At 38.6% G+C, this 16,146-nt stretch overlaps 1 protein-coding gene across 2 annotated transcripts in view; it reads left to right on the plus strand.

Annotated features, from left to right (window-relative positions):
- Positions 1-16,146, plus strand: part of LOC143290534 (uncharacterized) — a 43,625-nt gene that overhangs the window by 12,204 nt on the left and 15,275 nt on the right. Inside the window, exons 2-3 of one of the 2 annotated variants that reach the window (XM_076600059.1) lie at positions 6,154-6,491; positions 15,533-15,695. The gene's annotated coding sequence lies outside the window, so the exon portion shown is untranslated. The remainder of the gene's footprint in view (positions 1-6,153; positions 6,492-15,532; positions 15,696-16,146) is intronic. The other variant, XM_076600058.1, reaches the window with a different exon arrangement.

Here is a 16,146-nt window from a genome sequence, read left to right on the forward strand (position 1 = left end):
ACACACATACAGTCACACACACACACACTTGTATACACATGATTTGTGAGCTCTCAAAATTGGTATCAATAGATTTTGAGTGAATTGTTTTGACCACTCAAAATAATGCATGGTTTTATTTTTCCAGACAGATGTGTGTTGAATTCTGCAACCTCATCATACATCCTTTTCCATTTCCACACAGTGCGCACACAAGCAAACAAATTTTTTTAATGCTCGCACACACATGATTTTTGTACTCGCAGAATTCTTATTGATTCATTTTTAGTAATTATTATAATCACTCAAAATATTTTTAGATATTCTTTTCCCCGTTAGAAATGACTGTCAAATTCTGCTGCCTCAGCCTAAATCCACTTCCATTGCCACACCTTTTCAACATCTGCTATTTTCATATGGTCACTCACTCACTCTCATAACATTAACAGATAGAAACATGGTCAACCTGTTCAGCACTTTCTGCCTGTATGGCCATTTCCACTGGGTTTTTCCCATTCATCAGGCAGTTGCAGACACCTGCTCTCTCGTTCTCTGACCACCATCCATTGACCACTACCCCCACCTTCCTCGCACGCCTTCTCTCTCCTGTCTTGTCTCCCAGTCCTTGCAGACTGAGCAAACCAGCTGACTGACCACTGCAAGGACAGGGAAACAATATGTGTCTGCCACAGTGGTTGAGTGGCCCTGCTGCATCAGGCTTTTTTCCTACCTGCGGGTTCTGGTATGGGGTTCCAGTCCTGGCAGTGTGTGGTGGGGGAAAGGGGTGTGAATGGGCATCTGTGAGTGGATGGGCAGGGAGGGGGTGGGGTGGGTGATGTTTCCAGTCTCCATGACTACCTGCGTTGCACACAGCTAGCCCTGTCTCCCCCTCTCTTTCTCAGTGTCTCTCAGGACCTGTTTCACACTTGATCTCACTGTCTCTCTCTCTGCATTTACAGTTTTCCACCTTTTTAGAAGTGGTAAAATATTTGTGTACTTTCTTAAAGTAGTTATCAGCTTAGTTGTGTACAAGCCATAATTGACTGTCAGGCATTCCTGGATTAGAATGGTTGCTTATTTCATGTCTTTAAAAATGTCAGTGTTGTTGCACTCACAGAATATTCAGAAAACATGACAAAAGTGCATAGTGAAGAGGTTGCATGTCACAAATTGATGTATCCTGTGGGGAGTAATATGTTGAATGAGGTGTATGGAAAAGTGCACAGGCTGTTTGTCAATGGCAGGCGTGCAGCTGTGAGAAAGGGCCCATACAACTACAACATAATAAATGTCTCTGTGAAAGGCAAATCTCCTCAGTGATTCCTACAGTGGTGTGAAAATCTTTTTGTGAATGTGTATTCCCTTCATGTGTACAGGCTTGCAGAAGGTCACTTTAAAATCTGTGTTTGCTGGATGGTTATGGAAAGATATTGCTTGGCATGCAGCGCCATTGGAAGTGAAATATGGCTAACCTGTTTTAGCAGGGTAACAGGATATGTACAGTGTGTGTAATGTATTAGCCTATTCCTTGTCTCAGAAACTGCTGGTGATAAATGTGGGAAACTTGGCTTGCAGTGTGCAAACAATAGGATGAGGGAGTTTGGTGTCAAGACATAGTAACAAGAATAAGAATAATGGGTACTTCCAGCCAGGTACTTATGTATGATATATATATATATATATATATATATATATATCCAGAAAACTGCTCTGGATGCTTTACAAAACACACATAATCCAGATGTACAATGGGTCTAGCAAACTAAGCACACACAGACTGACAGAGGCATACACTGATACAGAACAATGGAATAAAAAAAAAAAAAAAGGCATTTACAACAGAACTGAAGAATAAAACAGGCATACAGAACAGAACTGAAGTAAAACAGGCGTTACAGAACTGAAGAAAAAACGGGCATACATAACAGTACTGAGGAAAGGAATAGGCATACAGAACAGAACTGGGGAAAGAAATGGGCGTACAGAACAGTACAGAGGAAAGAAACAGGCATACAGTATCAGTAGCTCAAGGAGGCGTCACTGCGTTCGGTCAAATCCATATACGCTACACCACATCTGCCAAGCAGATACCTGATCAGCAGCGTAACCCGACACGCTTAGTCAGGCCTCGAGAAAAAAACAACAACAAATAAACAAAAAACAAAAACGGGCATACAGAACAGAGTAAAGAAACATGCTTACAGAACAGAACTGAGGAAAGAAACAGGCATACAGAACAGAGTAAAGAAATAGGCATACAGAACAGAACTGAGTAAAGAAACAGGCTTACAGAACAGAACTGAGTAAAGAAACAGGCTAACAGAACAGAACAGAGTAAAGAAACAGGCATACAGAACAGAACTGAGGAAAGAAACATGCTTACAGAACAGAACTGAGGAAAGAAACATGCTTACAGAACAGGGCAGAGGAAAAGAACCTGTATACAGAACAGAGCAGAGGAAAGGAACATATGCAGAACAGGACTGAGTAGTGAAACAGGCATGCAGAACAGAGGAATAAAATACTTTAAAACAGGCATTCAGAACAGAACAAAGAAATGAAGTAGGCATCCGGAAGTGGATTCCAGGAATAATTTTTAGCTTTTTTTAATTTAATTTTATTTTATTTTATTTTATTTGTAGGATCATTGTCTGTAGACAAAGTAAGAAACAACTTCCACCACGCTTTCCTGGCAGCAAGTACACGAGTAGAGAATCGCTGTATCTCCGTTACTGTGGGGGACACAGAGCAATGCAGGCAGAGCTGTCTTGGGAGCAGTTGAGTTCTCTGTGTGCTCCTCTGTCTTTATGTCTTGGACTCAGAAAGACAGGGACCAGGCTTTATTGATTGCTTCCCTTTTCCATCACATTTTCGCCTGCATCCCTTGAATCATTCTGGTTGAACCAGCATCACCATTACTGAGAGGTAAACTGCACACCACACAACAGATCTTTTTTTCTTTTTTCTTTCTTTGTTTTCTTTGATTCGTTGGCTCATTGACTCAATTTACACAGATACGCCAGTCACATTTGCTGACGGTTTTAATGTCATCATTGTTATTATGTAATCTAGTAATGTCTGCTTCATTAAAAGGTGGGATCTTGTCTGGGTTACAAACTGGTATCTTTTTGTTTTTGTTGTTGTTGTTTTGTTTTTGTTTTTTAACCCTCTGGCTCTGTTCAGAAACTTTTTTCTGTTCTGATAGGTGCTGATGTCAAACTTTACTCAGTCTGTATCTGCAAGGGAAAAAGTACTTGAGAAACTTACTTTTGAAAATGTCAAGGGAAACATCATACTAATATTGTAACAGGAATAGGACATCACTTAGGGATTGTTATTGTGATAAAATAGTGCAACCTAACCCTCACCCCACCTCCCACCTTCCCCATCCCTTTCCATTACAAGGGCTTGTTAGTGTGAACTGATCCTCTGTGTGTCTATTTCTGTCCCTTCTCTCTCTCTCTCTCTCTCTCTCTCTCTCAAATTAGCAAGACGCAAGTGGTAGTGCTAACATGGCCACTTCATTATTGTGCATATATTGGTGGAGAAAAAAGTATTGAACAGGGTCCTTAATGCCAGGGATGAGTGGGAACTGTCAGTTCTGCAGAAAATATTGACCAGCAAGGGCTGTTCAGCCGGGCAGATGACCTTTTCTATTGATTTTAGATTCTGCAGGATGTGGAGGGAGAGGGGAGAAGACCAGACCACCTCAGGGTGCCATGTCATTCGGTTGAGTGAATGTTGGTAGTTATTTTTCACTGGGGAGCATATTTAGCCTGTCAGCATGTGCTGTTTTGAAAGACTTAAGATTGTAGGTTTCAGGTAAGGTGTCCATAAATGCAACCAGGGAAATAGGGGTGGTGGAGGATTATGGCAACACACTGTTTCTATGGAGAGCAGCCGCCACTCGGATAGGGACTTGCATGGACTTGCTGAATTGGACTTGGAGTGATGGATTTTGTTCTCTGTTACATACTTTTTTGAGTTGATGTGACTGAGAAATGATTTTTGTTTGGTGTGATTGTGTGAAAGAATTGTCTGGCATATCAAGTTCATGTGACTGAGAAATGATTTTTGTTTGGTGTGATTGTGTGAAAGAATTGTCTGGCACATTGAGTTTATGAGTGAGATTTTTTTTTTTTTTTTTTTGAAATGTGCTTGTAAGTGACAAGGTGTCAAGCTGTGTCACAAAAGCAATTACTCCGACTTGGAAGTTACAGAATTTGATATGGGCATCCTCTCCGCTCTTCTGGTTCAGGTGATTCCTCATGTTGACATGATATGTTGACAGGCATGTTGAGTCAGGGTTTGTAGACTCCTATGTGGATTCCAGGCAACTTTTTTTTGTGGGAATATTTTGACTAGTTGTAGTGACGGTTAGAGTTAGATTTTTTTTTTCACCATGTGATTCAAGATAATGGAGAACAAGGTTTCTCTCATGGTCTTACTTGGAGTGATCATTAGTAACAAATGAGCAATGAGGACATTCTCTTCACTGGGGAAAACAAAAAACAACAACAACAACAAAAAACAAACAAAAACAAACATGAGAAATGGTGTACGCTTGATATACTTGTGGTTTATGGTTTGTGAGCAGTCGTTCAGTATGTCTCCCTCATAAGTGTGTGTGTGTGCACTTGGACTGGCCCTGTCTGCATTCATTATATATATATATATATATATATATATATATATATATATATATATATATATATATACATGTACATAATTATGTACACGCACGTACATGAACTTGTATACATTTGAAAACATTGCACCTTACACACGCATACATGCATGCACAGGCATACACACACACACACACACACACACACACACACACACACACACACATATTCCAGAAATCTATACACTGTATAACTAGCCGAGACACTCAAACACCATTGCATTAAAAACACATACGATAAGTGTGCACAGTGAGATGGCTTGATTTTATTACTTATATCAATCATGAAAGATTGAGTTTTACAAAAGAGAAAAGTTAAGTGGAGAAGAAGGAATGGTTTAAGGTGAGGTAATAGCATTGACAGATGTTGTCAATATTATTATTATTATGCATCAGTGATCAATCAATCTCCATGTGTATTAACTCGGTTGGAGGGTGGAAAATGCTCAGACACTGCTTCAGGAAATATTTTAATCTCTCATTGCTTTCATGGAGAAAGCTTGCAGCAGGGCTAGGGACATTGCCAGTTGCCGAATTTACTTACAGTTGAGTTACAGCATGACATTAGTTTATACTTAACTTTGTTGAGTGATGAAAGTGCAACTGCAAATGATATTTCTTTGAAATTGTGATTTCTGATAGTGATGAGAATTAATTCCAAAATTGATTCCTACGTTCTCAGTGATCCAGGGCATGAACCTCTACTGTCAGAAACAAAAGTTGTCCAGAAAGAAGCACAGTCAATAAATTGTTTTCCTCAGTGGGTGACCTTGAGCAAAAAACAACAACAGAACAAAAAACCAACAATAACACAACAGAGCACCCAAAATTCCAAGAATGAGTGGATCCGTTGACATGTATCTGTTGATTTATTTTCTCTTCACATAAGCTTGAGTTATTATTTTCAGTTTTTCAGTTATTCCTGAAAAAGAAATGGGTAATTATGACAGGATTGCTTTGCTATTTATTTGTTGGTTGTGGTGTTTCTGAGTGAAGATTGTCCATGTTATTAACAAACCACTTTTAGGTCGGCTTTACTTTTGGATTGGTTTTCATAGTTTGGCTAGCTGTACCATGGAGCTGGTGACATCATTGTTGTAAGAAGTCAAAAAAGGAAGAGAGACCTGTACAAGTACCTTTCTAAAGAGGTAGTGTAGGTTCCACAGGAGGAAAGTTCAGAAGCTTTTGGGTCACAAACCCTTTGTAAATGAAGGAGTCTTGGTCACAGTCCAATGGTAGGTAAAGTGTAAACACAGTATTAAAAAAAAAGAAGAAAAAAGTTGACAGCTGGATCCAGTAAATCAGACCATTCAAAGTGGTGGCAGTGGATCCACATAGTTGTTAGACTTATCATTATATTATTGTCATTGTTGTTGCTATCATCGTAAACAGGTGTAAACACATGAAAAAGTATTGAGGTCTGTTAAGAACAGTGTTGATGTAGTCCATTGGTGGTTTTTTGTTGTTGTGTTTTTTTCTGTCTTCAGATGGTGGACTCCTGGTGGAAGAGACAGACACTTCCCGTCAGTACTGTGGACTAAACATGCTGTCGTCCAGCCGTCAGAGAGAGAAGCCTTTGTAACCACATGTTCCCACAACTGCCCATGCCTGAAGACTGGGCTTGCTGGGCTGTGTCACCTGCTGTGACTGCACCTTTGGAAAGCGACCTGTCTTTTTTCCACGTTCAGTCCCAGTGATAGTACTTAGAGACTGGATCGTGCACCTGCTGAGTGAAGGATACCCCTCGTGTCTTTGTCAAGAGATGGAGATGAGCGACAAAGAACAGTCTGTTGCAGAAACCTTCAGGAAAAAGTCAGTTCTTTTGGTGAGAATTTTGATGTCCTGTTAATTCAGTTAAAGTGTTCCTCGCCCTATGTCCTTCCCAGTGTTAAATCAGTACTACACAAATAGATAATGCCGTACTCTTGTAAGTTGTAATCTTGTATGGACATGTATGCATGGATGAAAACACATGTGCACACAACCTCTTGGATGTGGGCCACAAACTACATAAAGTATTTCCAGTTCCAAACGTGGAATGTGCTCAGCAGAAAATGGTTTCTTCATAAACTTGTGTAACAATGATATAACATAAGTATGACATTATTTTATCTGAAGTGTTGTGTCACCAAATATGATATTTTTGTGGCCTTCAAAGGTCAGAATCGTGAAAACAATCATGTCCTTGTGTGTTAAAACTTATTTCATGTGAACGGGATAAACAGTTGGAATGGCTTTACCATTTCAGTTGTTCTCTGTTGTATCTGAAGGCTGGTCAAAAGGTCCACAGCTTGGTGAGTGTCACCAGGACAACCTTCAGGCAGTTCTGCAGGTTCTGTTTTTTCTTTGTAGTCGATGAAATGAAACAGAAACAGCATTCCTGCATAATGCTGTACCAAGAAATTGATAATACGGAGAAGAAGCTGAATATAACAATTTTAGTTGCACCAAGAGGTTGTTTGTCCACACATGCATGTCAGGCTTTGTGAGCCTCTCCACATAATATGCCTCAAGTGGGAAGTGTAATATGCTGGATACTTGACATGCTGATAAAATCATTGGACATAATTGTGTTCAGTATGTACATCAGAAAATAAAAACACCTCCACCACCACCAACAGAATCACAAACAAAATAAAAAAAAAGATGAAACACAGGCAAACACATTCAAATAGAACACTCCTCCCTCCATCCCACAGCCCTGTTTCTTTACCTTTACCCTTCCTCACTCCCTTAAAACCTTTGTTTTGATCATATCTTATTCTCCCCTCCTGCTGTCTTCTCAGTAGTCACCCCCTTCACCTTCATGCATCATTCATTGTGTCAAAGCTTCTTGCTGCCCTGGAACACATGACATTTTGTGCAGAGCTGGGAATTATTTAAAGAAAAAAAAAGTAAGAAAAAAAGAGTGTACTGTTGAAGGGAAGGAAGCCACTGTACACTAATTTGACACCCTAAAAGTGCTCCACAAAAGTAGGCTTGAATTACAGAGCATCGAGCACTGTGATATGTTTAAAACCACGAGTGGTCAGACCTGTTGGTGAGAAAGGAAAGATAAAAGTGCAGGTTTCCTTAACTCGAGAAGAGGATCAGTTGGAGAGTACAGTGTAATGAAATCACCATGTTCCCATGGGTTGAGGGAGATAAATGGTTTAGAGACTGGAGAGGGGTTCATTTTTTAAATTTTTTATCGCGGATGGTATTTAGCTGTATTGTCAAAGATTGTGAAGAGAGCTAGGTATGCATTCACACATGTTTGTGTTGGTTTGATGGCTAGGATTCCACATCATGTTAACAGTGGTTGATAAGTGGAAGAGATGGTGGTGAGGTTGGAGGTCAAGGGGGAAAGAAGTCATTCCCAGGAGAAGGGGAATTTTTATTAGCTGCAACACTGGAGTCTGACACCCACTGAAACAGAAGAGGTGATGGGCTGAAAACAAGACCAGTTCCTTACAGTGATGGAAGATGAACAATATGCAAAACTGTGTACTAGCATGAAAGTCAAACATGTGTGCAGCTTCAATTGGTGTATATGTGTGATTCTCTGCTAATTATTTTTGTTTGGGATGACTTTTGGTATGGACCTGTTTACTGGGGATTAACTTGATTTATACTTGTGTATTGATTTGATAATTTAAGATAATGCTTACAAATGAATTTGTATTGTTGAAGTCATTTGAACAGTAAGTTTTTGTTATTTCTCAAAGGAAACAAAATACTGTCTAAGAGGGTTGTCAAAAGCAAAAGCAAAAAAAAAAAAAAAAAAAAAAAAGCAGCCAATTTCATAGATGAAATAAGTAAGCCAGCATAGTGTATAATAAAATTCTTCAGGAGTCATTCCACAGTTCTTAAAAGGATTCATTCAACCATTATGTCAAATTTCTTTTTTCAATGTCAACTGATTTCTTATGCAGTCCTTTCAGCCAGCATTGTGTATACTGGTATAGTTTATTGTTTTGATCACCTGCAAGATTGCCATGGTAATCTGTTAGAACTCAACCATGTACTGATGTAGAAGTCAACAGTTGAGAAAAAGCAGTAAAACACATGCTGCATGTGTTAAATAAATAATAGGAGAGGTAGAAATAACCTTTTGTGTTAACAGTTAAAAATATGAAACATTTTAGGAAACCATCAAGTAATGTATCCTTTGAATTATTAAGAGGATTAGTGGCAAGGAAACCCCCTTTTCCCCCATTCTCTATTCTCCCCTATCCTGATTCTGTATCCTATTGATATTTGATACCTGCCACATACTTGAATAAGAGCAAAGGACTTTATGGTCATGCAAGAATGATACTGTATCAGTGTGTTAATGCCTGCACTTTAACCACTCTGTGAAGGAAACCTATTAAGCAAAAGATGCTTGCACACACACACACACACACACACACACACACACACACACACACACACACACATATATATATATATATATATTCAAGTCACAGTGTTTGCCCCTCCTCTTCCAGTCTGCATACCACGCTGAGCACAGTCAAAAAGTGGCGTGACTATTGCAGTGATGTTAATCACAGTACATACCATACTTCACAAGATCTAGGCCAAGAGGGATCTGACTGAAAACAAGGTGACCTAAGTCATTAAACTTACAGCCAAGGGTACACCAGAACCAAGTGCAGTATACATGTCCCCACTGAAGATTATATATCCTGTTAAACACTACATTGTATATATCATATGTATATTTTTTTGTTTCTTATGCACTGCAGATCTTTGGACTACATTTTAAACAAGTCATAAAGGTGGTAAAGTAGACCAGATTATTTTCTGCACAAAATATGAAATAAATTTTTCTTATTTAGTTATTATCATTTCTTTCTTTAAACAGCATTTTGTGTTGTAACTAATTCAGAATAAATCTTATCATTTTAAACCCAGAAACTAAATTATGCTGTGTTACTCTAATGCATAGTTCAGTAATAGTTGCCACTTTGACACTGTCGACACTATCACTATGCTGTTGACAGTCACTATAGACACTGCTGCTGACAGTCACTATACTCAATAGACACTGTGCTGCTGCTGATCAGTTTTGACACTGTTACTGAGTCATAGACACTGTGTAGCTGACAGTTACTATATCACTATTCCCAGCAGTCACTATAAACACTGTGTGCTGGCAATCATAGACACTGCTGCTGACAGTTACCATAGACACTATTCTGTCAACAGTCACTATTGACACTGCTTCTGACAATCATTATCTAGACACTGCAGCCAACAGTCATTATAGACACTGTGCTGCTGACAGTCACTGTAGACACTGTTGCCAACAGTTACTACAGACATTGAGTGACTGAGGTGCTGACAGTCACTGTGGACAGTGTTTTGCTGACAGTCTCCATAGAAACTGGTGCTGACAGTAACCATTGATACAGTGTTGTTGACAGCTACTGAAATCACAGTTGCTTACAGTCTTCAAAGACACTTAACTTATGTTGCCAACATTCCTCCCTTAGTCTGCAGACACTGTTGCCAAGTCACCATTGGCACTGTAGTGTATACATGTGTGTGCAGTGATTGCTTTTGGTGGGAGGAAGGTGGCAGAATGGTTAAGATGATCATCTGCCAATACAGAGAGTTCGTGAGAGTCTTGAGTTCAAATCCCACTCATGCCCTTTCTCCTACGTTTGACTGGAAGATCGAACTCAGCGTCTAGTCGTTCGGATGAGACGATAAACCAAGGTCCCGTATGCAGCATGCACTTGGCGCACTGAAAAAGAACCCATGGCAACGAGAGTGTTGTCTTCTGGCAAAATGATGTTGCAGAAATCCACTGTGATTGGTAAACAGATATAGGCATGCACTCAGAGCCTGACTAAGCACATTGGGTAATGCTGCTGGTCAGGCATCTGCCTAGCAGATGTGGTGTAGCATGTATGGATTTGACCAAACGCAATGTCGCCTCCTTGAGAAATTAAAACTGGAAACTGCTTTTGGTTGAAGTTGCTGATTGCCTTTCTCTCAGGAGCTACTTGCCTCACAGACCTAGATTTAGCATGATTTGTTGATGGTAACAACAGAATTTGGCATAATAGTACTTTTGTTCTCAGAAGACCCATGATCAGTAAATACCCTTTTTTTTTTATCTTGTTTTAAAAAAAAATGTTTTAACCCTTTTATTCAAGATTTTACAAATAAAGTGGCAACAAAAAGGCATACTAGAAAGAAAAAAAAAAGAAAGAAAAATATACACAAAAATTCAGAAGAATACAAATGGAACACTTTTGCATAGCTTGCCATGTAGTTATGTAACCTGTATATCTCATGCATGTCCACATTTGCACACACACACACACACACACACACACACACACACACACACAAACAAACAAACAACCAAAAACAAAACAACAACAAACAAACAACCAAAAACAAAACATACTCACGCATGTATACAAAAAAACAACAAAAAAATTGCATCCAAATCATGCATGAATAATATGTAACCAATGTAAACACACATGCACACACGCACACACTAAAAACAACAAAAAAACAAAAACCATTCATTTCCAGAATTTGGAAAAAGTGAATCTTCATTAATGTGGATGATCTTAAGTTACAGTGTAATACAAATTAATTTTTTTAAATTTTTTTAATTGTATGGCCTGTTTATGCTGTGCAGGATAATTGTTTTGGTCTTGAGAGCTGCTTAGACTCAATAAATAAAGGAGAAATATATACTACTGTATTGTGTACAAGAGCAGATTTATCTTTGGTTGTCTATCAATGGCATGTAGTAAAACCACTTTATTCTAAATGATGTGCGACACATATTTATGAATGACAAATATTTTTCTAAGTTTTACCGTGCCTTAATTTGATGCAGAAAGGTTTCCTGTACTGGTGGTGTGCAATCTATTCTACATTTGTAGATATGAAATATAGCATGCAGGATTAAGAAATCCAGGATATCATCAGATGAAATTATTAAGCAATTACTGAACAGAACCATCTCTTCTGTTAATTTTAAGTTTGAAATATGTTAGCATTTTTCGTCCAAAGTCCGTTCAAAAACTGACCAAAAGGAATTTACAATATTACATCTCCAAAACAGGTGTTCGATATCCTCACTTTCTAAGTGGCAGAAGCTACATGTACCATCTTGCCTAATTTTCATTCTTTTCAGTATTCTGTTTATTGCTATTATCATGTGAACAAACCGAGCCTGAAACCATGGGAGTCTTAACTTCATTAATTTTTTTAACTTTGTGAAATGTAATATCCCAATTTATATCTGTTGGTAACTTATTGCTCCATCTTATGCAACAGTTCAGCTTCGTATAGTTATCATTCATTATTCCATAGTATGCTTTATTTCCTTTACTGACAGAATAAATAATCTGCAATGATTTTTTACTATGAAGACCTTTGAGTTCAATATTTGAGTTTAGAATACAAAGCTTTTGATTCTAAAGCTTTATTTCTTTGTATTCTAAAGTCAAACTTATCGCAGTATTTTTTGATAGCCTGGATACAGCCATGATAAGCAAAGAAATGTGTATTTACATTATATATTGTCTTAAATTGGTTAAAACTGAGGAAGTAGCCATTATTCTGTATAAGGTGGTGGATAAAATAAGTATCCTTTTCTGTCCATCCTTTTAACAATATATGTTTGTTTCCAATCTTAATGTTCTTGTTACGAAAAATAGGTTCACGTACAAGTTCTTTTGCATTTACTATCATCACTTTGCGTTCAAAGACCCCATATGCTACTAAGGCATCAAACACAAAAACGATTTACTTTCTCATTTATAGGTAAACAGTTACCATACGGTTCAAGTTGATTAATCATAGGGAACATGTTTGAGAGGATATTTTTCTAGTTATGACTGGTTTTTCCAAGCTTTCGAATCCAACTAAGTTTCAATCTGTTTATAAATGTTTTTAAGTTAAACATACCTAGACCTCCTTTCTCAAAACTTTTTATAATAGTTTTTCTACTTATACGATCTTGTTTTTTATTCCAAATAAATCTGTAACATAGTTTCTGCAAGTTACAAATGAAAGTATGAGGTGGATTTGGCAAAAGTAACCATAGCTGGATAATTTTAGATAGGATCAAAGATCTTAGTACAGCTATTCTTCCAATCGATGTAATCACTCTCTTAATCCAAACTCTATATAACATTACAATTTCAGAAAATTTCTCATTATAGTTAAGATCTTCATTATCTAAGTTGGCTGTCAACCAGATTCCGAGAATTTTAAATTTTCTGTGGATTCCATTCCATTTTTAAGTGAGGTAAGTATTTAACTGCTGATGATTTGTTACTTCCTAGCCAGATCTGTAAATATCTTAATATATAAAAAGTCAGTCACTCAACAAATTGGTTGGGATGGGTGGGGGGAAAAACTTGACAAGAACATAAATATTTACTTGAGACTGACCTGACCGCTGTGTATTCCAGAGCAGGAGAGAAACAACTTGGAGTGGAGAGAAAAGGAGGAGAATGGTATGGGGAAAGACATTAAGACATTTGACCTGTTCACAAGTTCAGTATGACAATGTCACAGACAGACTGATCCCATGGTGGGTTTACTTCACTTCCTTACATTGCTTTATGCTTGAGCAAACATGACCTGTCAGTTGACATGGTTTGGGAATACATGTTGTGAGGCAGGATCATTTTTTTTCTCTTTCTCAGTCTGCCCCTCTGCTGCTTATATGTCTCTCAGCTTATCTGTCTCACTTGCTCTGTGTCAGATTCTAATTTCTGAACCATTAGTTTCTCTCGGTCTGCCCCGCCCCACCCCCCTCATATTTTCTGTCTGCCCCATTCCACTTTACATACCACTGCCACCCATCTTTCCTTTACCCTGTCTTGCTTGCGCACTGCATAAGTTGTGACCTACATACCTACTCAGGTGAAGAATAATAATACAACTGCCAACTTAAGTTACTATTTTTGGGCCTCCAGGCCACCTTTCCTTGCCCCCTTTTCCTTCCCTCTCAGCCTCTCTCAATCATGCATACTAATCAACAGCAACAAGTCCAAAGTGCAATTTCATGTGGCAAAGGTGAATAGATATTGTAACACTGCCAGAAAACACACACAGGTAGTACATTGAATATTATAAAGATAAGCTTATCAACTGAATGATACACACTGAAACAGAATGATATATTTTGTGTCAGATACGGACAGATAATGGAGGTGGATGTTCCAAACCAGTGAGCTGCATCAAAGTAGTGTAGGCTGTGGAAGACAGTGTAGATATGTAACTTTCTTTCCACTTTGCTGTCTCATGGGAATTCATCCCATTACTCCCCCCCCCCTCCCCCACCCCCCTTATCTTTCTCCGCCTTTTGTTGTTCCTGAAGTTTCAGCTGGATTTATACACACCTTTTAGAGGGAATGGTGACCTTTGGTGGAAAAAATAGTTATATTTTTTTCAGATTTATTTGTCATTTTAATTAATATTATTTTTCCCCCTCAAGGCCTGACTGAGTGCTTCGGGTTACACTGTTGGCCAGGCATAGATCTGCTTAGCAGTTGTGGTGTAGCATATATGGATTTGTCTGAACACAGTGATGCCTCCTTGAGAAACTGAACCGTGCTCTGTCTCCCTTACATTCTCAGAGAGAGAGGGAGAGGGAGACCCTATACTGCTTCATCTTGGTGACCACAAATATGTTTCCTGACTTTCACTTTTACAACCACAGTTTCCAAGAGACATCTGTTTTGTCTCATTTGAAAGTGAAGTACTCTTTTTAAAAAAGGAAGTACATACAGGCTGTTTCACACAGTGTGCAACCCTGACATACTAGATCAGATTGAAAGACACACCAACCCCAAAATAAAAACAAACAGAACAAAATAAATAACCGAACAAATTTTGCAGAAACCAAGGGTTTGCATGTAGACCTTTAACTCAGCTGAAGTGTAACTTGAATTATGAGAAGGGTCTCTGCCACACTCAAGGTAGTTTCATCCAAGAATGCAGACATCCAAACCACAAGAATTAAAGGTGGGTTAGGGTATACATGAACCCTCTCAGTCGCAAGGCACTATCAACACAGATTACACCCAGGCACTATCAACACAGATTACCGCCTGTTATGTAAAGTTCTCTGGACGTGTCCTGATTGAAATCCATGTCACATGAACCCGACAGCTGTGGCAAAGGTGACCCTACAGGTACAATCAGTGACTGATAGGGCAGGTAGAGCCAGGAGCTGTGTGAACCACCTTGACCTGTCAGGTGGTGTGAGGGGGTTGGTAAGTGGCATTGTGATACATGTGTGTTGTGCTGGTTGTGGATGGGGTTCAACCTATCTGTCACCTTCACTCACTGTGTACACACTCTTGAAAACAAAGACACAGTTGTCTACAAATTTCCAATGTTTTATCCAGTCTTGTCTGCCTAATACCTGACATAGTTTTGGTGTAAATCTTGCTTGGAAGTCAGAATAATTGTTTTGATCTTAATGCTATCAAAACTAAACATATGTCAGTATTTTTCAAAACTGAAGTAACATCACAAGCATGGCCGAGCAATGAAATATTTCTGTCATTTGGTACATTTTTTAAACAATGGAAAGTGATGGGTATATTTTCCTTTTCGTTCTTGTCCATTTGTTGTCTTGATCTTTAATGTGTGTGTATCTGATCTTCTGCATGTGTACACACATAAAGGGGTTTAAGGCACTAGCACTAGTAGCAGGTCTATAAATTTGTTGACCTGGGACTGAGAGATTGGAAAAACTTCCACCCTTAACCCACGAGAGATTTGAACCCATGCCCCACTGATTGTAAGTTCAGTGTTTTAATCTCTTGGTTTTTTGTGCCTGTCATATACAGCAGTGAGAATGTTCCTTTCCCCCGTGTTGTTCAGGTAGACTGCTGGTAAAGGGGAAGTGCAGTGCCTGTTTGCCTAGCTGTGGCAAAATGGACAACTCTGGAAATGATACCAAGGATCACGCCCACACCCTTCCTGTCTCCCTACATGAAATGAGCTCTCCCAGACAACACCAGACCTTTGGAGAGATGTTGTTCATGTGAGTGTCACTATTCATTTATTATCACAAACCATTACTCCACAAGCATACAGTTGTATCTGTAATAGTTTGCTCTTCAGCATGATGACATGCAAATGACCATAATGATGAAAAAGCTTATGAATTTATCTCCTTGAACTTCAATCCAAAGATAAAAGCTTTCAGTGAAAAGTAAATTTCTGATATATTCAGTTCAAAATTTTTTTCTTTGACTGTCCAAATGAAGACTAGAATAGAATATTAGTTTTTACACTTTATTCGGGTCAAACTCAAAGGAGTATTTGCCTTTCAAAAGGAAATATGCCATCACTCGCCATCAGTGTTTAGTGAAAAATGATTGGTTTAGTAACTGGTGGGGATTATTGATGTGCCATTCAGACAGCATGCCAACAATAAGCTTGACCAAGGCAACAGAAAACGTAGCCTTCATTAAAAAAAAACAACAACAAAA

This window comes from Babylonia areolata, chromosome 15 (genome assembly GCF_041734735.1).
Source record: "Babylonia areolata isolate BAREFJ2019XMU chromosome 15, ASM4173473v1, whole genome shotgun sequence".
Classification (NCBI taxonomy): Eukaryota; Metazoa; Mollusca; class Gastropoda; order Neogastropoda; family Buccinidae; genus Babylonia; species Babylonia areolata.